General features: G+C 43.4%; 1 non-coding gene and 1 pseudogene across 1 annotated transcript; both read right to left on the bottom strand.

The window, feature by feature from the left end:
- Positions 1-1,371: 1,371 nt before the first annotated feature.
- Positions 1,372-18,746, bottom strand: LOC139547094 (uncharacterized; annotated as a pseudogene).
- Positions 15,629-15,792, bottom strand: LOC139547390 (U1 spliceosomal RNA). The gene has a single exon (XR_011669468.1). It is a non-coding gene; the product is annotated as a U1 spliceosomal RNA (small nuclear RNA).
- Positions 18,747-23,721: the final 4,975 nt, after the last annotated feature.

Below are 23,721 nucleotides of genomic sequence, written 5' to 3'. Positions count from 1 at the left end.
CACGCTTCACCATCTGGCAGTCCGACGGACGAATCTGGGTTTGGTGGATGCTAGAACGCTACCTGCCCCAATGCATAGTGCCAACTGTAAAGTTTGGTGGAGGAGGAATAATGGTCTGGGGCTGTTTTTCATGGTTTGGGCTAGGTCCCTTAGTTCCAGTGAAGGGAAATCTTAACGCTATAGTATACAATTACATTCTATACGATTCTCTGCTTCCAACTTTGTAGCAACAGTTTGGGGAAGGCCCTTTCCTGTTTCAGCATGACAATGCCTTATGTGCACAAAGCGAGGTCCATACAGAAATGGTTTGTCGAGATTGGTGTGGAAGAACTTGACTGGCCTGCACAGAGCTCTGACCTCAACCCCATTGAACACCTTTAGGATGAATTGGAACGCTGACTGCGAGTCAGGCCTATTTGCCCAACATCAGTGCCTGGCCGCAATAATGCTTGTGGCTGAATGGAAGCAAGTCCCTACAGCAATGTTCCAACATCTAGTGGAAAGCCTTCCCAGAAGAGTGGGGTCTGTTATAGCAGCAAAGGGGGACCAACTCTTTATTAATGCCCATGATTTTGGAATGAGATGTTCAACGAGCAGGTGTCCACATATTTTTTGGTCATGTAGTGTATTTATTCAAGAAAAAGGCCAATGGTGTAACATCAAAAGATATTTGATGAATCTAATGACTGTTGCATCTACATTTTCTGACAAAATAACACTACATTTGTGTAGGTTTTATCCAGTTTTTTATTTTTTACAACTCAAATCAGGAAGTCCTAAGCTATCCCACTACTTTTAGTAAGGGTGTCACATCTAATGTAACTGTAAACCAAGCAAATGGAGGCCTGAGAGTTAATCAACAATAATAACTAATTAATGAATAACCAATAAGTGGACTGAAACATTGTCTTCGCAAAGTTTAAAAAATCATCCCGCAGCAAACTGTGTGACATATAGAATGTCCCAGATAGAAATTTAACATATTGTGTATTCTGCATGACAGAGGCATATCTGCTCTACTCTATACATTTCTATCTGAATGTTCTGATTGGTATATTCAGGAAGTACCTGTTAACAGAACACTGCAATACTCAAAGTTGAACACCATAATCAATAAGTTCAATACCGTAACACTGTCACAGCACCCCTTCTGTCAACCCCATAGACATGACTTGGTTTGGGCATCATACAATACTTCCATTCCAAACGTAATGCAGGGTTGTCGTCTGGTTGGTCCCTGGTCGTGGGTCAGGTGAGATGCAGCAGCTAATAGAAACAAAGTTCTGAGACCTGAGTATTACTATGAAAGAGAGGAAGAAGGACAGTGGTTATAAGACAAGTAGACTGGTTATAACAAGTGTTATTATTACACTAGTAGACTGACCTAAAGGGTCTCGCGCATTTCTCCATCTCCAGGCCATCTTTGAAGGGAGTGATGCCGTCCTTACGGATGTCCAGCAGACCAACCATACAATCTGGGTTCATAGACTCACCTGTAAAATAAAAAACTACAGTGGGAGGGAGGATGGAGAGTGAGGTGGGAGCAGGAGGGTAGAGTGAGGGATGGAGAGTGAGGTGGGAGCAGGAGGGTAGAGTGAGGGGTGAAGAGTGAGGTGGGAGCAGGAGGGTAGAGTGAGGGGTGGAGAGTGAGGTGGGAGCAGGAGGGTAGAGTGAGGGATGGAGAGTGAGGTGGGAGCAGGAGGGTAGAGTGAGGGGTGGAGAGTGAGGTGGGAGCAGGAGGGTAGAGTGAGGGATGGAGAGTGAGGTGGGAGCAGGAGGGTAGAGTGAGGGGTGGAGAGTGAGGTGGGAGCAGGAGGGTAGAGTGAGGGGTGGAGAGTGAGGTGGGAGCAGGAGGGTAGAGTGAGGGGTGGAGAGTGAGGTGGGAGCAGGAGGCTAGAGTGAGGTGGGAGCAGGAGGCTAGAGTGAGGGGTGGAGCAGGAGGGTAGAGTGAGGGGTGGAGAGATTGGGGAAACAGAAACAAGAAGATAAACACGTGTGAAAGAGAATCGGCGTAATGAATACACCTCCTGTTCTTCTCAAGTCTAGGAATACCCAGCAAGCTCGGGTAGAACATGTGTAATTGACTGGGCTATTAGGCAGTAGTAGATGTAGTTGGTTACCTGGTAGTTCTTCATCTTGCCCATGATCATCTTGATCTCCTCCTGAGCTCCAGTCATGAAGGGCTTCACTCCATCTGGGTTGTTCTCCTCCAGCTTAGCCTTGATCATGTGCGCACACACACACCTTAAACTTTATTTCATTTCAAATAGGGACTTTTAAAAATGTACAATTACAGCTTTGCAGGGTGCAAAGGGGGACTGATAGGGCTAACCTAACATCACACATACACCCCTTACTAACACACTCACACCTTCATGTAGTCCTTGATATATCCCTTGTATGAGTCCTTGGGGAAGGATGTCTCTTGTAGTTTGTGGTTGAGGACGATGTCCACTCCACTGACGGTGCTGGACTCACAGACGTCAGCCTGCACTTCTGCCAACGCATTCGCCCCCAGCAAAGAGTCATCACTGTTCTACTGACCATCTGAAGGGAGGACAGGGAGGACCGGAGGAAGATAGGGGGGGAGGGAAGGGAGGAGAGTGAGTGCTGAGTCACTCAGTGGTTGGGTCTCAATACTGTCAAACACCTTATTGTGGCCTCCCGAGTGGCACAGTGGTCTAAGGTCTAGTTGCTAGCTGTGCCACTAGAGATCCTGGTTTGAGTCCAGGCTCTCTCGCAGCCGGCCGCGACCCATGGGGCGGCGTACAATTGGCCCAGCGTCGTCCAAGCTAGAGGAGGGTTTGGCCGACAAGGATGTCCTTGTTCCATCTCACTCTAGCGACTCCTGTGGCGGGCCGGGCACATGCACCCTGACATGGTCGCCAGGTGTACAGTGTTTCCTCCAACACATTGGTGTGGCTGACTTCCGGGTTAAGCGGGCATTGTGTCAAGAAGCAGTGCGGCTTGGTAGGGTCGTGTTTCGGAGGACGCATGGCTCTCGACCGTCACCTCTCCCGAGTCCGTACGGGAGTTGCAGCGATGGGACAAGACTGTAACTACCAATTGGATACCACGAAATTGGGGAGAAAAAGTATAATAATAAAACACCTTATTGTACTTCAAGACCATCTGATAGGACTAGTCTTCATAAACTCTGTTTTAGTGCAAAGCTATGAGACGATACCCAACTTAATTACTGGCTCCAAATCCTGATACACCTCATCTGTCAGCCCCAAAACTCATAGAGCATATACCTGCATTTAGACGCATCCTTTCCCTGAACTTCGAATAAGGTCCCATTTGGTGATTCTTTGATCTTGTAAATGTCTGAACATTTCATCCCCTGCAATAAAAACAGAAATAATTGAAACCACATTAATAGTTCAAAGTTACATTTGGTTTGCCTCAGACCTTGTACAAACTTTCCCCAGGCTAGGGCCAAGCCCTGCTGCCACTGGCTAACATAGCTGAGCTTGCTCACTATTTGTTAGATTGCTGACAGACAGGCTACAGATGCTGCTGTGGTACTAGCAAGAGCTGCTAGATTTACAAAGCTAACATAACTGGATTAGAAGCATACCATTAAACTAATAGTATGTGTGCAAATGACCTGTGGGTGGAAAGTCGACTGTACAGTGATTGAGTGTTTTGGTGTTAGTTGACAGTGCCTTTTGACAGCGTGCACATGGAAAGCAGCTGCAGACTGGCTACTGAACAAGCTAATATCCACATACCGGTATGCCTTGTACCGTTAGCTGCACCTGTTTAGTTTATTATAGGACGTGCACAACCTAGCTCATAGCCTTCACAATAAGTAAATATTCACCTGTTGTTACATTACCAAACCAAATGGGTCCCCTTTATTAAAAGCCGCAAAAATCAAATCACATTTTGTCACATGCGCTGAATACAAGTGTAGACCTTACAGTGAAATGCTTACTTACAAACCCTTAACCAACAATGCAGTTAAGAAAAAATAAGTGTTAAAGTATTTACTAAATGAACTGATGTAAACAAATAAATCAACTTGTAGAAAAAGGAGGAAGGGAAGCGCTGCTAAGGTACACAATAGTAGATTTTGGGAGACAGAAGGTGCTCTTTGATAAAAGTGTAAATTGGTAATATTTTTGATGAATGAATAAATAAATAAAAATCTAAAAAATAAAATAGAAAAACGTAAAATAACTAAAGAGCAACAATAAAATAACAGTAACGAGGCTATATACATGGTGTACCGGTACAGAGTCAATGTGCGGGGGCAAAGGTTAGTCGAGGTAATTGAGGTAATATGTACAGTGGTGGAAAAAGTACCCAATTGTCATACTTGAGTAAAAGTATAGATACCTTAATAGAAAGTTACTCGCAAAAGTGAGTCACCCATTAAAATTCTACTTGAGTAAAAGTCGAAAAGTATTTCGTTTTAAATATACTTAAGTATCAAAACTAAATGTGATTGCTAAAATATACTTAAGTATCAAAAGTAAAAGTATTAATCGTTTAAAATTCCTTATATTAAGCAAAGCAGACGGCCCATTTTCTTGTTTAAAAAATGTACGGCTAGCCAGGGGCACACTCCAACACTGACAATATTTACAAAAGATGCATTTGTGTATCGTGAGTCAGCTAGCCCAGAGGCAGTAGGGATGACTGAGTGTTATCTTGATTAGTGCGTCAATTGGACAATTTTCCTGTTCTGCTAAACATTCAAAATGTAACGAGTACTTTTGGTGTCAAGAAAAATATATGGAGTAAAAGTACAATATTTTCTTTAGGAATGTAGTGAAGTATAAGTTGTCAAATATAAATAGTAAAGTACAGACACCCCAAAAAACTAAAGTAGTACTTTACACCACTGAATATGTACATGTAGGTAGAGGTAAAGTGACTATGCATAGATAATAAACAGAGAGTAGCAGCAGTGTAAAAATGGGGGGTGGGGTGGGGACAATGCAAATAGTACGGTTAGCCATTTGGTTAGTTGTTCAGGAGCCTTATGGCTTGGAGGTAAAGCTGTTAAGAAGCCTTTTGGACTTAGACTTGGCGCTCCGGTACCGCTTGCCGTGCAATAGCAGAGAGAACAGCCTATGACTAGGGTGGCTGGAGTCTTTGACAATTTTTAGGGCCTTCCTCTGACACCGCCTAGTATAGAGGTCCTGGATGGTAGGAAGCTTGGCCCCAGGGATGTACTGGGCCGTACGCACTAAGTAGTGCCTTGCGGTCGGAGGCCGAGCAGTTGCCATACCAGGCGGTGATGCAACCAGTCAGGATGCTCTCTGGTGCAGCTGTATAACTTTTTGAGGATCTGAGGACCAATGGCAAATCTTTTCAGTCTCCTGAGGGAGAATAGGCGTTGTCGTGCTCTCTCTAGTGTGTTTGGACCATGACATTTCGCTGATGGAACTTGAAGCTCTCAACTTGCTCCACTACAGCCCTGTCGATGAGAATGGGGGCGTACTCTGCACTCCTTTTCCTGTAGTCAGCTTGTGTATTAGTGTAAAATAGGTTATAGTAAAATCATACACAACTGAGGTTACGTGTGGGACTGTGCAAGGCCTTTGCCTTTGGTTTCACAGCACTGGGAACCATGAAAGACCCCGTCAGTTAATTCTGAATACAGATACCATGATACAGCATCATTTCAAGGAAAGACATTCATTGGCATTCGATATATTCGTTTATACCAGTGATGATGTCCTTGTAGATGATAATTTTGTCGGTTTGAAGTTTGGAATCCAACACACACGGAGTCCCCCCTGAACTGATTCAATTTTATCAGAAAATAGCCTCACGTGTCCTGTGCGGTCTTCTGTGCTGTTTGGTGATGATCTCATTTATATTTGTGCCCTCTGGCGGAGAGAAATATATCTACAGAACAATAAATGCATTTCAATGATTCAAATTGTAGATGCTATGATGTTATAAAATTCCAACTAGTTCATTTTCAAACATTTTGTAACCTTTTGTCTTAATACAACTGAGACTGGAGTCATGTTTGCTTTTCAATTTATTGGTTAAAAAGGAACATTGTACGAGTTTAGCCCAGGTACTGCTTACATCAGAAAGCTGAGTTCATCATTACAGCATTGAAATTGTTGTTCTCTTCACATAGGGAAGAGCAGGAAGCCACTGAATATGTTATGGTTAAGAGAATCATTACAAAGTCCATGGCCTAAGGGAAGATGCATGTAGACCCCATCTCCCTCCTCCAGCTCTAGAGACAATACATTAGACATAAACTCATTATAGCCATTATGTTTAATGGGTTCCACATTACAAATAAGTTGCTGGTCATTATGGTAAAGTTATACACCCACAGGCCCGCAACGTTGGTTTTGGAAGTGGAGGGGACATAATAAAAAAATCGAATAAAAATGCATTTAAAACAAATTGGGGGGTAGATCAGCTTTAATATTGCAGATTGTGGCTTCCGTCAATGTAATTGTCTGCATAATTTCCAAACACCAATATATTTTTGTAAATATATATATATGCTGGAGGAAACAGGTACAAAAGTATCTATATCCACAGTAAAACGAGTCCTATATCGACATAACCTGAAAGGCCGCTCAGCAAGGAAGAAGCCACTGCTCCAAAACCGCCATAAAAAGCCAGACTACGGTTTGCAACTGCACATGGGGACAAAGATTACTTTTTGGAGAAATGTCCTCTGGTCTGATGAAACAAAAATAGAACTGTTTGGCCATAATGACCATCGTTATGTTTGGAGGAAAAAGGGGGAGGCTTGCAAGCCGAAGAACACCATCCCAAACGTGAAGCATGGGGGTGGCAGCATTATGTTGTGGGGGTGCTTTGCTGCAGGAGGGACTGGTGCACGTCACAAAATAGATGTCATGAGGATGGAAAATTATGTGGATAAATTGAAGCAACATCTCAAGACATCAGTCAGGAAGTTAAAGCATGGTCGCAAATGGGTCTTCCAAGTGGACAATAACCCCAAGCATACTTCCAAAGTTGTGGCAAAATGGCTTAAGGACAACAAAGTCAAGGTATTGGAGTGGCCATCACAAAGCACTGACCTCAATCCCATAGAAAATTTGTGGGCAGAACTGAAAAAACGTGTGCAAGCAAGGAGGCCTCCAAACCTGACTCAGTTACACCAGCTCTGTCGGGAGGAATGAGTAAAAATTCACCCAACTTATTGTGGAAAGCTTGTGAAAGGCTACCCGAAACGTTTGACCCAAGTAAAACAATTTAAAGGCAATGCCACCAAATACAATCAATTAGTATGTAAACTTCTGACCCACTGGAAATGTGATGAAATAAATAAAATCTGAAATAAATCATTCTCTCTACTATTATTCTGACATTTCACATTCTTAAAATAAAGTGGTGATCCTAACTGACCTAAGACAGGGAATTTTTACTTGGATTAAATGTCAGGAATTGTGAAAAACTGAGTTTAAATGTATTTTGCTAAGGTGTATGTAAACTTCCGACTTCAACTGTAAGTACTTTACACCACTATTCAACTCTCTCCCCAACACAACTTCATTCCCATCTTTTTTTTTTATGTCTCAAGGGAAAGGTTAGGAAAACAAAAGTTAAATTAAAACACACACACACTTACACATTAACACACAGAAACAATACACCCTCCATATAATTCATATCATAGGCCTAAGTGCTGTAGAGCTCTTTTTACTTGCACACAATATAGCTGTGTCATCCCGTCCTGCCCCTAGGGGCCCACGGCCCTGAAGCGCCTTAACACTCCCCACTCAGCTTTAGGATCTTATTGAAACATTCATTATTGGGTTCAGGTGTGTTTGGCCAAGGCCAGAGTGACAACAGTACAGTAGATCCTCAGGGCCTAGACTGAGCAGCCCAGCAGCTAGGGATTGCCTGAATCTCCCCTGCCGTGGGCATGTTTTCAATACAGACTCCTTTTGTCGTACAGTATTTCATATAAGGCATCCAGACCTTATTAAAGTTGCACAGTATACCCATAATCTTAAAACAAATCTAGTGATACTGAACATAACTAGTATTCCCTGGCTGCCTGACCCTGCTGAGACCCCTGTCACAATCTGATCCTCCTAAAATGAGGCATGACAAAGAATGACCTTGGTGTTAATTTATACATGTTATTATCCAACAATAGAATCAATGGTTCAATAATTGAAATGACCTTCATTCCCAGAACCCAGACTGTAGCTTTAAGCTGGTGTATGTAGCTACTGTAGGTCTACCCATCAATTCAAGATGGAACTTGTATCATTCACTGAATATACTGCAAAATTCACGTGAGCTCCGTAGACTTGTCTTCCCTGGCTGTCTGACCCTGCGCTGTTACCATCTGATCCTGCTAAGACATGAACACTATTTATTTTGAAACGGTCCTCTTTCTGCTTTCTATGCGTTAGCCTACCTATTGTATTACAATCACATATTTTTCGCATTATTCATACACACAGAATTCGCTGCTTCAACTTCAGTAGCCCACCTGTCTTTGTTGGGCGTGAGAGTTCAAGTGCGGTTAGTATGTGTGGTCTCATTGAAATATAGTAGGCTGTCTACATGGGCGAAGAATCACGTGGCAGTTAACTTGAATTTTAAATTAATTTAAATATGATTAGACTGTAGTTTACTACAGTGTCTGTAAATAAATATTGATAATGAAAAGAAGTGTAGGGCGCTCAACTAATGTGAATCGAAGTGCAATCAAAACATGTAATCATAATTTAAAAGGAAAAGGCACAACGCCCACATAGGCTACTATGGTGAGCGAGCGTTGCGCCTTTTCATTTTCAAAGAGTATAGATTACCCATTAATTTGTCTCTGTCTGCAAATCATCCTCCTGAAAGGTAGGCTACATCTTATAGGACTATGCAAAACGTAGCAAGGGTCGCTGTCATCATTCTTGCTGCCTCCAGTAGCCATACCCGCGATATCAGGTGCGCATGTGGTCTCAATTAAATAGAGTAGGCTATAGCCTATGTATACATGGGCGGAGAATCACGGGCCAGTTATCTTTCCCAGGAAATGCACTTCCTAAATATGCCTATGTTTAGGCTATAGTTTAGTACATTGCCTAGAAATAGGCCCAAATATTGATCACCCATTTTTCTCCGTCATCCCACTCCTAAAAGGTAGACTATAAAAAATAGCTCAAGAGAAAGTGCAAGTCTCTCCAATTCTGCTCTCTTCAAACTACATATAGAATATTGTCTGATACAACCCAGAAATACTATGTAAGGGACATTTGTGAATCTGGTAATACAACGAATTTCTTACATTATGTTTGCGGATTTGATATTGCTTATAGGGCGCAAAATTGCTTGGACTAACGGCTGCAATTACATACGCCTAAAATAAATGCCGTAGGGTTAGGGACCAGTTCTTGCGGTAGCGGGTGGGAGTCGGCGATTGCGGGTCGGAGCTGCATGAAGAAATCGGTCCCGCGCAGACTTCTACTGTGCACCATGACAGTGAAGCCTGTAAAATTTGAGCTGTTTATTACTGTGTCAGTGTGAAAAGTATGGAATTAGCTAGGGAAATTGACAGATGAATAACGTTATATTGACATACTGACTAATACAACGCACATTGCACTGAAAAAACGTCATATCCATCTTCAATTGTTTGGCCGATGGTTGTATTGAGGTCTAGTTTGATTGAGGCAAAAATAATTGCTTATGTAAGCCAACTTTTGGCCAGCTCTGTCACTAACAGTACATCAACTGGCAAAAGCTTGCCAAGTTCTTTTAGTTATGAAAAGTCGAGAGGGGATGAAACATTAACGTTACATGTAAATAGTAGCTCAAACTGCTAATAAACACTCGTTTCGTTTTTTTCTGTTAACTGCTGTTTAACTTAACTAAAGAGTAGCCAGTTTCTATTCCTTTTACAACTTGGTGAAAGAGCACAACTCGTACACTGAACAATGCTCAACTCTCTTGTCAGGTACTGGTGCAGCCAGCCTCCCAGAAGCTTTGGCTTCACACAGCCTGTCAGCCCGCTCTGTGGCGTCCAAATCGTCCTAAATCCAGTCCCATTAACAGTCCAGCCTACCCGACCACTCGGAGGCGTCCACATGGTCCTAAAGCATACCCACACATTTTGTATCACATTCCAATTATAAAACTGGGGGGAACAAAAATGCAATTTCAGAATGTGGAGGGGTCATGTCCACAGTGAAAGTTGCGCCCCTGGCTAGAGGTACTGCAATACCAGGTCGATGAGTGGACGGAGCAAACCCCTATTCCAAAAATCGATGTAATATATTGTAACGACCCTGGGTTTATAAGCGCGGAAATCGACTCTGCCGCTCGAGCATGCTTTTGCGGCACAGTCGATAGCGCGCCGGACCTCGGGCTAGAAGGTCGAGGGTTCGAGACCTGCTCCCTGCTGTTTCATTACACTGGTGTCAGAAGTGATCGGACCTCGCATCCACGACAGTGCGTGTGCTTGGCCGGTGAGCGCGTTCCTGTAAGACGTAGAGTCGCAAGCTAGCGCAAGGACGCGCTCTTTGAAAGGAGGGAGTAGTGTAACGACCCTGGGTTTATAAGCGCGGAAATCGACTCTACCGCTCGAGCATGCTTTTGCGGCACAGTCGATAGCGCGCCGGACCTCTGGCTAGAAGGTCGAGGGTTCGAGACCTGCTCCCTGCTGTTTCATTACAATATGGTTCCCAGATAGGGTGTGGAATCGCAACCGCCCCTTGCGGTTGACGGCTCTATTTCGAGACGGACTCCGCATACTTTGAAATCTTCCCAAACTTTGCATCGTCTTCAGTCCAGCCCGTCGAAGAACAGGAAATTACCAAACCATAGAATATGAAAATATGTCGGTTTCAGCGTTGGCTTTATGGGATCGCTAGCAACTTGTAAACATTTACCCATTACTATAAGTGAGTACTATTTTATTGGTAATGTTAATTATTACACATTGAATGCTAAGCCAATTATATTATATGACTGTTGCCTCCCGTTTAAGTTCATTGTGATGGAGGTCACTAGCTAGAGTTGTGTCTTCAACCTAGCTTTTAGCTAGCTAACATTAGTTGCTCTGCAGTTGCTATAAAGTTAGAGAAACAAGTTGAGAAAAAAAGTAACTAAACAAAACATGTTTTATTATCACCTGAAACAATATATTTATCCTGTCTTGAATGAAAAGGTCATATTTTGAAATCTCCCAAAATAAAAGTGATCTCTAATGAGACAGACTCTCCTCAATCTTGTGTTACAAACACTACGCTTGTCTATTCAGTATGGGACACCGTTTGGGTCTTTGCGTGTCAAAAAGATACACGTCAAATAACACTAGTTGACACGTCAAATAAGCTTCTTTACCAATCAGGACCTGAATATGACTCCACTTCACATAATAATTTAACACGTTCATTAATTTTGTACGTAGGAATAATTACCTGCTTAATAAGTTAATGAGGTTAGTTACAACTGAGGATTGAAAACCTACAGGAGGGTAGCTCTCCAGGAACAGGGTTGGAGAGCCTAGGACTAATGGATCTAGTTCTTAGATCAATGCATTTGAAATTCGATAAGTCACTACGAAGGTGCAGTTTCCAGACGTGGAGCTGTCACTTCATACAGTGGATGGGAAGCCTTATTTCATGTAGTTCTAATTAAATGATAATGGCTGAACTTCATTTGTTCTTAATGTAGGACATCAAATGATCAGATTTGGATGAGTTGGCTGCAATGTGGCAGCAGTACTTAAGTCAATATCAGCAACGGATATTGGTTATTAGTGAAGTGTCAGTAAAGTGTTTCTAAAAAAACCTCAACCTTAACACCAAGACAAGCAATATGGACTGTATAATTTAATTTGAATGATCATTAAGTGAACAATAACAGCCAATATGGAAATACAGTGCATTTGGAAAGTATTCAGAACCCTTGACTTTTCCCACATTTTGTTACATTAGAGCCTTATTCTAAAATGTATTAAATAAATAAAAATGTAGCGTCATACCCAAGAAGACTCTATGGTGTAATTGCTGCCAAATTGTGATCAAAAAGAAGAGGGAGAAAATTGAATTGATCAAATGAACTAACCATAGCAGTATACACATGTAATGTATTTCTGTTAGAATGAACATTAATCTATTCTTTATTGTGGGTTTAAATTACAAACGGTTCTATATTTTATTATCTAAGCAAATAAAACACCCCAATCCATCCATTCTGTCTGAGAGCCAAAACAATCCATTCACACAGGGCCGGCTCCAGGCACCTAAAACCCTCACACTTTTACAGATGCACAATTGAGAGCATCCTGTCGGGCTGTATCACTGCCTGGTACGGCAACTGCACCACCCGCAACCGCAGGGCTCTCCAGAGGGTGGTACGGTCTGCCCAATGCCTCACTGGGGGCAAACTACCTGCCCTCCAGGACACCTACAACACCCGATGTCACAGGAAGGCCAAAAAGATCATCAAGGACATCAACCACCCGAGCCACGGCCTGTTCACCCCGTTATCATCCAGAAGGGGAGGTCAGTAGAGGTGCGTCAAAGCTGGGACCGAAAGACTGAAAAACAGCTTCTATCTCAAGGCCATCATAAGCCATCACTAGCTGGCTTCCACGCAACCCTGCACCTTAGAGGCTGCTGCCCTATATACATACACTTGGAATCACTGGCCATAATAATGGAACACTAGTCACTTTAATAATGTTTACATACTGCTTTACTCATCTCATATGTATATACTGTATTTTAGTCAATGCCACTCCGACATTGATTTGTGAGTATTGTTGTGAATTGTTAGATACTACTGCACTGTTGGAGCTAGGAACAAACATTTCACTACACCCACAATAACATATGCTAAATATGTGTATGTGACCAATAACATTTGATTTGATAAGCAGTCACTTAGGGCCCCGACCAAAAAATCTATACAATAATATATTTTTATATATAAAAATAGGAACTCAGTCGGGGTCTCAACTTACTGTTGAGAGTTAAAATAGTAGAATACACAAGATCATTGTCAGTCACTGACAGTCACTCAATTGTCCATGTCAGCTAACAATTTTTTGATTTGTAAATTAGTCAATTGATTTTGTTAGCCGCTCTCACTCAGATATCATTAGCATGGCATAAGTCTTGGAAAAATTTGTAGAATTGCAGGAAATTAGCTTTAGAACTGCAGATTTTCTCTCTACCCCATGGCAAAATGAATAGAATTGCATGAAATGTATTATAAAATTGCTAAGCTTCTCTTTGCCCCATGGCAAAATGTGTAGAATTGCAGAATTGCTTAAGAAGTCTGCATGCTTCCCAGCTGAATCAGTTCGGAACAGTTCTTGCATACATTATGATTACATTTTGTGACATTTTTGTTCGTTTTGGACTTCGGTGAGGGATTTTTGGGCCACATGTTTTCTGGAGGCAAGTCGAAGTTGGTTGCGGAAGTCTTGTTGTGGTTAATTTCTTTACTATCAAATGAGGAGAGACAAACTTATCACACAAGTCAGAGTTATACTTAAACTAAATCTTTATTCACTTATTAATAAAGGAGCAGGTCAATACAACACACACATCCCCCCCCCCCCCCACCCACATTTTATTTCACCTTTATTTAACCAGGTAGGCTAGTTGAGAACAAGTTCTCATTTACAACTGCGACCTGGCCAAGATAAAGCAAAGCAATGCGACACAAACAACAACACAGAGTTACACATGGAATAAACAAACATACAGTCAATAATACAATATAGAAAGTCTATATACAGTGTGTGCAAATGAGGTAGGATAAGGGGGGTGAGGCAATAAATAGACCGTAGTGGCGAAATTATTACAGTATGGCAAATTAAACACCGGGGTGATAGATGTGCAGAAGATGAGTGTGCAAGTAGCGATACTGGGGTGCAAAGGAGCAAAATAAATAACAATATGGTGATGAGGCATGGGCTGTTTACAGATGTTTACAGATTGGATATGTAGAGGTGCAGTGATCTGTGAACTGCTCTGACAATTGGAGCTTAAAGCTAGTGAGGGAGATATGACCCTCCAGCCTTAGTGATTTTTGCAGTTCGTTCCAGCCATTGGCAGCAGAGAACTGGAAGGAAAGGTGGCAGAAGGAGGAATTGGCTTTGGGGGTGACCAGTGAAATATACCTGCTGGAGAGCGTGCTGCGGGTGGGTGCTGCTATGGTGACCAGTGAGCTGAGCTGAGATAAGGCGGGGCTTTACCTAGCAACGACTTATCGATGACCTGGAGCCAGTGGGTTTGGCGACGGATATGAAGCGAGGGCCAGCCAACGAGAGCATACAGGTCGCAGTGGTGGGTAGTATATGGGGCTTTGGTGACAAAACGGATGGCACTGTGATAGACTGCATCCAATTTGCTGAGTAGAGTGTTGGAGTCTATTTTGTAAATGACATCGCCGAAGTCAAGGATCGGTAGGATAGTCATTTTTACGAGGGTATGTTTGTCAGCATGAGTGAAGGATTCTTTGTTGCGAAATAGGAAGCCGATTCTATATTTAATTTTGGATTGGAGATGCTTAATGTGAGTCTGGAAGGAGAGTTTACAGTCTAACCAGACACCTATGTATTTGTAGTTGTCCACATATTCTAAGTCAGAACCGTCCAGAGTGGTGATGCTGGACGGGTGGGTAGGTGTGGGCAGCGATCGGTTGAAGAGCATGCATTTAGTGTTGTTTGCATTTAAGAGCAGTTGGAGGCCACGGAAGGAGAGTTGTATGGCATTGAAGCTTGTCTGGAGGTTAGTTAACAGTGTCCAAAGAAGGGCCAGAAGTATACAGAATGGTGTTCGTCTGCGTAGAGGTGTATCAGATAATCACCAGCAGCAAGAGCGACATCATTGATGTATACAGAGAAAAGAGTCGGCCCGAGGATTGAACCGTGGCACCCCCATAGAGACTGCCAGAGGTCCGGACAACAGGTCCTCCGATTTGACACACTGAACTCTGTCTGAGAAGTAGTTGGTGAACCAGACGAGGCAGTCGTTTGAGAAACCAAGGCTGTTGAGTCTGCCGATAAGAATGTGGTGATTGACAGAGTCGAAAGCTTTGGCAAGGTCGATGAATAAAGCTGCACAGTATTGTATCTTATCGATGGCGGTTATGATATCGTTTAGGACCTTGAGCATGGCTGAGGTGCACCCATGACCAGCTCGGAAACCAGATTGCATAGCGGAGAAGGTACGATGGGATTCGAAATGGTTGGTGATCTGTTTGTTAACTTGGCTTTCGAAATGGACAAACTACTATTGCTGCTTTTTTCTCGTTTTTCAAGCAACGGTCTTTTAAGGGAGTATGCGAGCACTCTTTTGGATCGCTTCGCGCCAGCCGAACTGAAGCATGGGGGCCCCCAAAAGGCTATGACCGGCCCTGCATTCACAAGTAGAAGTTGTCCCATATATTATCAGCACATTATAGGCATTTAAACCAGTGCTACAATACCAAATCACAGACATTCGCCCTATTCCGAAGAGAAAATGAATCTACAGTGGTAGTAGTAGGACTAGTTTGCTTTGAAATCCGTAATTCTGAAAGCATTCATCCGATGAAGAAGGAAAGGCAAATGCAGACATTAGATAGCTCATCTCATCTCAGGTTCGATCATCATGCAGTGACAAACTTCAATAGCATTGTTATTAGACAGCAAAATCAGGGGGGAGCGCGAACGCAGTCCCCCACTACCAGAAATTATGCAATCGAGATTTCCACATTTGAGAAATTCGCAGGGGTCAGCACAACCGGAGTGCAATGGCTGAGCCTCACCCTAGGTGAACCGCCTTCTTGATCACGGTATCTCCCTTGCCAGGTAAGTATGAGTTGTACACATCGGTGGAGGAGTACTGATTCGAGTGCAAATGTTTTTGGGTAATGGTTATCACTTTGGCCCCTGATAATAAGGCATCATATCGACCAAGGTTTAATCACGTTTATGAATACAGTTGTGGAGAGAGCGGTGGAGAAGCGATGCATTTTGTTTTACTTGGTTATATCACTGTCCGCCTCTTTTCCCATCATGCAACACGGTAGAAATTATCTTTACGTTGACGTTTTAATATCTACACATCTGTCTGATATCACAAAAGTATGCGATGTACCAAAATGCTGAAATCACGTTCGTGCACATATAGTCAAACGAATGACACCAACTATTTCTGGTGTTTCGTAGCATTCCAGGAATTGTAGGTATTTCGTCGTTTTCTGAAGCTTGTGTTCTGCGCTCAGTAAAACATGTTGCAATTACACCATTGACCACTGGGTGGTTTACGACCCCCAGAATATTTTTCATAATTTGAATACTGAGTAATTTAGCTGGCCCAATCTTCTGTTTCGTTGTTGCAATAAAATGTTCACTAGGCCGATATTTTTGTGCAATGTCATTGCAAAGAGCCAACAATTTGATTGCGAGTAGATCAAATATTTTCAAACAAGGGACAATGTCTGATTGTTTTTACTTTCAACACTGTTATATCCCCGGGTAGGGAGTGCACCGCTCCTGGAGGTACTGGATTTGTGAAAATAACAGACAAAACCAATGACTTCTGACAATACATTAATATCAGCAGTCTGTCAACAGTTCACCATCTAGCTATCATACAGCACTTTTGTTTTAGCATTAACTGAAACAATAAGAATAAACTCAAAAGGGACACTGCAAACAAAGGATGCCTATTGCCATAATCAGTTTAATATCGAAGTATTACTGTGCATGTAAACATATTTGTAAATGCGACCGAGGTAAAGACAGATTCAGGTTGGATATTCAATGGATATTTGTGCTTTCAAACCTCAATAGCTTTCAAACCACTTGAGCCACAGACTCCAAATAAGTGTCATGATGTTGGAAAAATTGCACAAGTCTTATTTCCACATTTTGGACATTTACAAAGCTAATAAACATGTGGAAATGTGAGCAGCATTTTGTATTCCTAGTTGAATTAGTTAGGGAGCGTAAACAAAGTACAAACTTTTTTTACATTTGAATTTCAATAGCTCCTTGGTCATGTGACCTACTGACTTCAAACAAGGTTCAGAACGTACACTCAGTGGGCCTACACGTTGCACACCCGTTAGTTTGTCCATTTTCATGTCACACATTTTTACATACATTTTTCAAACTTAATAATTCCCATAGCTCCTTGGTCATGTGACCTACTGGACTCAAACAAGGTTCAGAATGTACACTCAGTGGGCCTACACACTGCACACCCGTTAGTTTGTCCATTTTAATCTCACAAGATTTTAAATAATTTTTTCAAACTTTCTAATTTGTGACCTACTGACCTCAAACTACTTTCAGAATGTCCACTGACTGGTGGAGACGGGTGCCGTGAGGCGTCCAGTGCGGTGAAACGACCGATCCCGGAGAAGTTGGCGGAAGCCCCGGGGAGAGTTCTCTTTTCTTTGTGAAGGGATAGGCGCCCTGGAATGGGTTTGCCCCAAGAGAGGGGCCCAAGCCCTGGAAAGCGTTGCGGTTCTGGTGGCGTCCGGTGAGCTCTCGCTGGCCCTTGAAAATCTGGGGGAGAGGGTGTAAATCTCGTAAATACCCATATACACAGCAGGTCTCCAAGGTGAACATCCTCTGGCATGTTAGAACAATGTAGGTAAGGGAAGTCGGCAAGTCAGATCGTAACTTCGGGATAAGGACTGGGTCGGTCGGGCTGAGGTGTGAAGCGGGGCTCAAGCCGCGGCTGGGGGAGCAGTTGCTCTGTCGGCCTCCTCTTGCCACCGTTGGAAGTTCGTTGTGCAGCCCATCTCGCGGTATATCGTGCATGGTCTCGCAAGGGGCTGCGTGCGGGGGTTCGTCGGGGTGGTGTCTGTCAGTGTGCCGAAAGAGGACCGGGGGAGGTTCTCGCTACGGCGCTTGCCGGCCCCGTTCGCGCTGGGTCACCAGTGGGTTGCATCGGCAGCTTACTTAGAACTGGTGCGGACCAGGGGAATCCGACTGTTTAATTAAAACAAAGCATTGCGAAGGACCGAGGTGGGTGTTGACGTGATGTGATTTCTGCCCAGTGCTCTGAATGTCAAAGTTAATAAATTCAATGATGCGCTGGTAAACAGAGGGAGTAACTATAACTCTCTTAAGGAGTCCTTAGCCTTAGTAAGGGAGATAATGAGGTAGCCCTATAGCAGGGCTCTTCCAATCCCTCCCTGTATGTCACCTGTTTTCAGGTGTCGCTAACGATGCAATCCAAACGGGAGTTACCTCGGTACTAGTCCGCACTCAGAGAGTCCTGCAGATGGTGACAGCTGTCGATCATTAAACGGAAGGCGGCAGTCGGTCCTGGAATATGGGGCTTTTGGTCAAGCATGAAAATGTGAGGGCGGTTCCACCAGACTCAATGATTTGCCGCGGGGCTCTTGTAAATGAATCCTGACCTTGACAGGAAGCCAATCAGAGAATGATGGCTCGAACGCATCCCTGGCTTTGGCTGTGAAGGGGGAGTTGTCCTGGGAGACGGCTGATGAAAGTGTCCTACTGGCATCAGTCTGATCACAGAGCGGCTGTGGTGAAACGTTTAATCACTCGTCCCCCGTATATTTAGCTAACTCTAAACCGCGAAGGTTTGAATCGAATGCTGGCTTCGGCTGGACCCGCTAACAGTGGAGCACTAAATAGAGATGGAATGTGCTTAGCGGTTATGGACACTGCCAGGTCTCACGTCCGCCTGGGTGCGGGACTCTACACATTCTATGTGGGAGCTCTTCTTGCCGCCCCTCTCCTGATGCGCACTGCATGTTTGTGGGGAACCTGGTGCTAAATCACTCATAGACGACCTGATTCTGGGTCAGGGTTTCGTACGTAGCAGAGCAGCACACTCGCTGCGATCTATTGAAAGTCAGCACTCGGTCCAAGCTTTTGTCGGGGACGGAAAGCATCTTATGGGTTACCAGGTGCACGCAGAAGGGCCAGGGTCCAGAAGCCTAGACACAGAATGTGAGAGAGCCCAGGCAGGCGGGTAGAAGGCATAAGACGTTGACATGGGGCTCTGGATAGGTAGGGGACTAGGTGGTGGTCGCCCATCTGCCGGGGCCCGTCCTCTGGTGGCACTGTGAGTCAGGTTGGGACTCGCTGTAGAAGTTAAAGGGTCACCAGGTGCACAAGGAGGCCTCCATCAAGGCGAGGGGAACTCAGAGTCTGAGCAGGGGCAGCCGGACTCGGGGTTGGAGTGGGGACTTAGTCTCTGAGTGGAATAAAGCGGGCGGGTCACGAGGTGCACAGAGCCCGTTTCAGGTTACCAGGCGCACAGAGTCTGTTTTGGGTTACCAGGTGCATGTGGTTCCTGACAGCAGGAATATAGACGTCTTAGTGTCCGGGGAGGGGTGCGGGTGCCCTGGTTCACCTCGTGGGCAAGGTTATGGAGATGGCTGAGCCCCGGCAGGGATGCGGTGATGAGTGATGCCCAGTGAGAGGGGTGTTGACTGGGATGGGAGAGTAGGTGTGGAGGCCTGGAGGTCTGTAGTTCCAGGGAGTAAGCTATACACTCTCAGGCCCAGGGAGAGGCCAGGCAGGCGGGCAGGGAGTGTAGGCCTAGAGGCCTGGAGTCAGAGGTCACCAGGTCAATGGGGGCCTGCCTGGAGGTCAGGAAGGCCCTAGGGAGAAGGCCCAAGTGAATAGGTGTGTGAGTAACACTGTCCTTCAGGGTAACAGAGCAGGCATTTCATGTAAAATCATGTGAGATGAAAATGGACAAACAAAAGGGTGTGCCATGTATAAGGCTAGTCAGCGGATATTCTGAAAGTAGTTTAAGGGTTGTAGGTCACATGACCAGGGAACTAATGAAATTTAAAAAGTAAAAGAATTCATGTAAAACCACATGAGATGAAAATGAACAAACTAAAGGGTGTGCAATGTGTTGGCCAACTGTGTGTACATTCTGAACCTTGGTTGAGTTCAGAATGACCAAGGAGCTATTGAAATTAGAAAGTTTGAAAAAGTCATGTAAAATCTTATGAGATGAAAATGGACAAACTAAAGAGTGTGCTATATAGAAGGGTAGTCAGTGGACATTCTGAACCTTGGTTGGGGACAGGTCACATGACCAAGAAGCTATTGAAATTCAAAAGTTTGAAAAATGAATGTAAAAACGTGTGAGATGAAAATTGACAAACTAAAGGGTGTGCAATGTGTAGGCCCACTGAGTGTACATTCTGAACCTTGATTGAGATCATTAGGTTACATGACCAAGGAGTTATTGAAATTCAAATGTAAAAAAAGTTTGTATTTTGTTTACGCTCCCTAACTAATTCAACTAGGAATACAAAATGCTGCTCACATTTCCACGTTTATTATCTTTGGAAAGTGAATTAATGTCCAAATCGTGAAAATAAGACCTGTGCAATGTTGTGCACAATTTTTCCAACATCATGATACGTATTTGCAGTCTGTGGCTCAAGTGGTTTGAAAGCTATTGAGGTTTGAAAGCGCAAACATCCATTGAATATCCCATTTTAAACTGTCTTTACCTTGGTACAACTGCAGGGGTTCAGCCACAAGTTTGGTTTGTTTACAAATCGAATGCATATAGCATGTTCAATCTGTAAACTTTGACAAACAGGCAACACTCACATTTCTGTAGCTATGTTATAACTAAATGCATCGATTTAGTGCATGTTTATCAGCTTAATGCCCCCGTTCACATGCTAGTCCAAACTAAGGTCCGCGGTGGGTCTGTGTAAATTATGCGATTTGTGATTTCATGGGGAGCAACAGGCAGTTAGAGTGGGGCCATGCACATCCAGGTGTAAGTAAAAATACCCGGAAAGCCAACAAATAAAAACACAGTAGAAAATATACTGATGAAAATCCTGGTTCTTTCAATCACATTCATGTCTCTACTCAGCCTGTCTTCCTCCCTTTCTATCTGTCTTGATTTGACTTATCACTAGTGAAGTGCCACATTGTATCAAATCAATCAACTGGATCTGTTCCGAAGCTGTCTTTTGCGAACAGGAAACATTTTATCAACTAGCCTATTCCAGGTCCAGAGTTCCCTGCGCCAGTGAGCTCGGTACAGACAGCTGTTTTTGCGCAAGGGAATTTTTTTTATTTTATGATGTTTCCACTTTGTGAGGTGAATAAAAAATGACTGAGAAGCTCAGCCTATTAGTGGTGACTAGTGTCCACTGTACGTATACTTCGTATTTTGGAGAATTTAGTTCGTCAAACGGGAACTTTTGACATACTAACTATATCCATACTATGACCAATAAGCATACTATATACTAAATTAACCTCACTAATAGTACGGTTAGTATAAGTATTCGAACACAGCTGAAGACAATCAGAAATCATTTAAAAAATGTTTTATATATATTGTAATGAAACAGCAGGGAGCAGGTCTCGAACTCTCGACCTTCTAGCCCGAGGTCCGGCGCGCTATCGACTGTGCCACAAAAGCATGCTCTGAGCGGCAGAGTCGATTCCGCACTTATACATCGTTTAAGGTAGTCCAATATGTCAGTGAAACCGGGAACATGGCAACCCTCCTCGAGTCACGTTACCACGGTAACCTCCCAACACTTAAAGGGGCAGGTGAGTATTTTTGTGGATCTGATATTTCGGGTATCTACTTGATACAGTGGCTGGTGGACCAGGAATTTTATTTTAGGCCCCGACTCCGAAATTGAAAAAGTTTCGCAGACAATGTTTGTTAGCTAGGGTCGGGGCCCCTTTAAGTGTTGGGAGGTTCACTACCAAATTATGGATCAGCGAATTGGCAAACACTGTACACTTAGAAAGAATTAGATATATTCTGAACAATAAACTATCAACATTTGATCAAATCTGGCAGCCTTTCCTCTCTTACCTGGACCATTCGGCGCTGTGAATTTGTACTTTTTAACACACTCTCAATTGTAATATTTTAATCCACCTTTGGGCAGCATGTGCTGGCACCGCCACCCGAGCAGTCGGGAGAGGAACAAGGGGAAGGGATAAAGGGGGGGAATAAGTGGGGGGTGACACCTACCCTCTTTCTTTCTACCTGTCCTTGTTCTGTATGTCTTGTTTTGTAATATTTGTTTTGTACCCAGAACTCTGGGTCTTTTTGTTTCTGTCTGCTCTTTTATGTTTAGATAAGAATTGTATACCTGTCTTTTATACCTATACACCATTCTTGTGTGTGTTCAATAAAAAATATTTGAACAGAAGTGTTGGGAGGTTACCGTGGTAACGTGACTCGAGGAGGGTTGCCATGTTCCCGGTTTCACTGACATATTGGACTACCTTAAACGATGAGGGTCGGGGCCAATGCTGTTGGTGGCTAACGTAAACTCACGTAAACTCGTACATCGCCTTGGTCCGTACAATTGACCTTATTTTAGCTCCCCAAAAACGTAATACTTCCAGATCAACTGTAATTTCAATACCATTGTAAAGCACAATTTCTCCCCTTTCCAACAGAATTCATGCCGAGACCTTCACGCTGCCCGTTTCTGCATAATTCAAGAAGGCAATGAGCTCCTTCGGGTCTTTTTAAACATAGCGGGTGGGGAAGCGAAACTAATGCGTTATAGTGAGAAGGACAGATGTCGTGTGGGAAAATAGCTTTTTTCACTCGATCGGTCCAACTTATCCCCTTATCGCCTCTAAAATGTAAATAAAACACTATAAAGAGTTTATATAATATGTCATTACATACCTATTTGAAGGTTTGTGTCGAATTTGAATCGGGTTTTTAGGGCATTGTGAGGGTTGAAAATATGCTTGGCCTATCATGGGGGTGTCTGTGCTGGAAGTAACATTTTGCAACATATGGTGTGACTAGCGGGAAGGCTGTGGTTAACCTTGAGCGGGAACAGTATGTTAAATGAGTACACATACATAGAAAACAATGTTGCAAGGCGGGAACAGTATGTTGAGCTATTGACACGTGCATAGAAAACAATGAGGTAATCTGCAAAGCCGGACAGCTGGAGTGCCTGGGGGCTGGGACCAGCCTGTGCGCCAACGATAGGCTGAGTAAGTCTAAACCCCACTCAGCCTCTACTCTGACAGGCCAGCTCAGAAGCGGGAACTATTTCTGTCAGAATATATAAGAAGAACTTTGTAAGAATAAGTTAGTTCTCTGTTCTGCCCTGCGAGGTGTTACAGTGAACCCGTATATATGAAAATTGCATTGACCATTTATCACTTGACTAATAATAAAAAACATAGAAGATTCTCAGTGACTCTGCATCACATTTATCCTGATACCAGATTTGATTGACGCAACCCTAACAGGCGGTGCTAAAGTGATCTTAGAAGTAAACAGCGGCTTTGAGAATGATCGCATGCAATGACGAAAAAAATGACTAGGTATCCCCCCTTACCCCCGTCACTGTCCATTTCTTGTTTTTAAACGATGAGAGAAGTGCTACACCTGGTGGAGAGAGATTGTAAGACAGAAATAGTTGCTTTATGTGTGCTGTACGTTACGACATGACACGTCAAGATGTAATGGAGGGTCAGTTTTTTCAACTTTTCTCCAATACTATAGAGCCATTACCATGTCGATCAACGCTTGAATAGAACCCTAGTTCACACCCCCGATTTTGAAGTCAACACAGTCGATACAGTCCCATTAGTTTTCTTTGTAGCCTCGTTTGAATGTCGCGGTTACGCACATTTGTACGGAATGGGGTGAGTTTACGTTAGCTGACCATCTTGCTCAATATCCTAGTGGCATGTTAGCTAAAACTCTTAAAATATTAGCCTAGCTAGCTAGCTAAACAATGTAAGTTAGCTATATTCAGATTTCATAC

Source organism: Salvelinus alpinus, chromosome 20, assembly GCF_045679555.1.
Source record: "Salvelinus alpinus chromosome 20, SLU_Salpinus.1, whole genome shotgun sequence".
In the NCBI taxonomy this organism is placed as follows: Eukaryota; Metazoa; Chordata; class Actinopteri; order Salmoniformes; family Salmonidae; genus Salvelinus; species Salvelinus alpinus.
The sequence above is the reverse complement of the archived record's forward strand: the minus strand, read 5'-3'. Positions and strand labels throughout refer to the sequence as shown.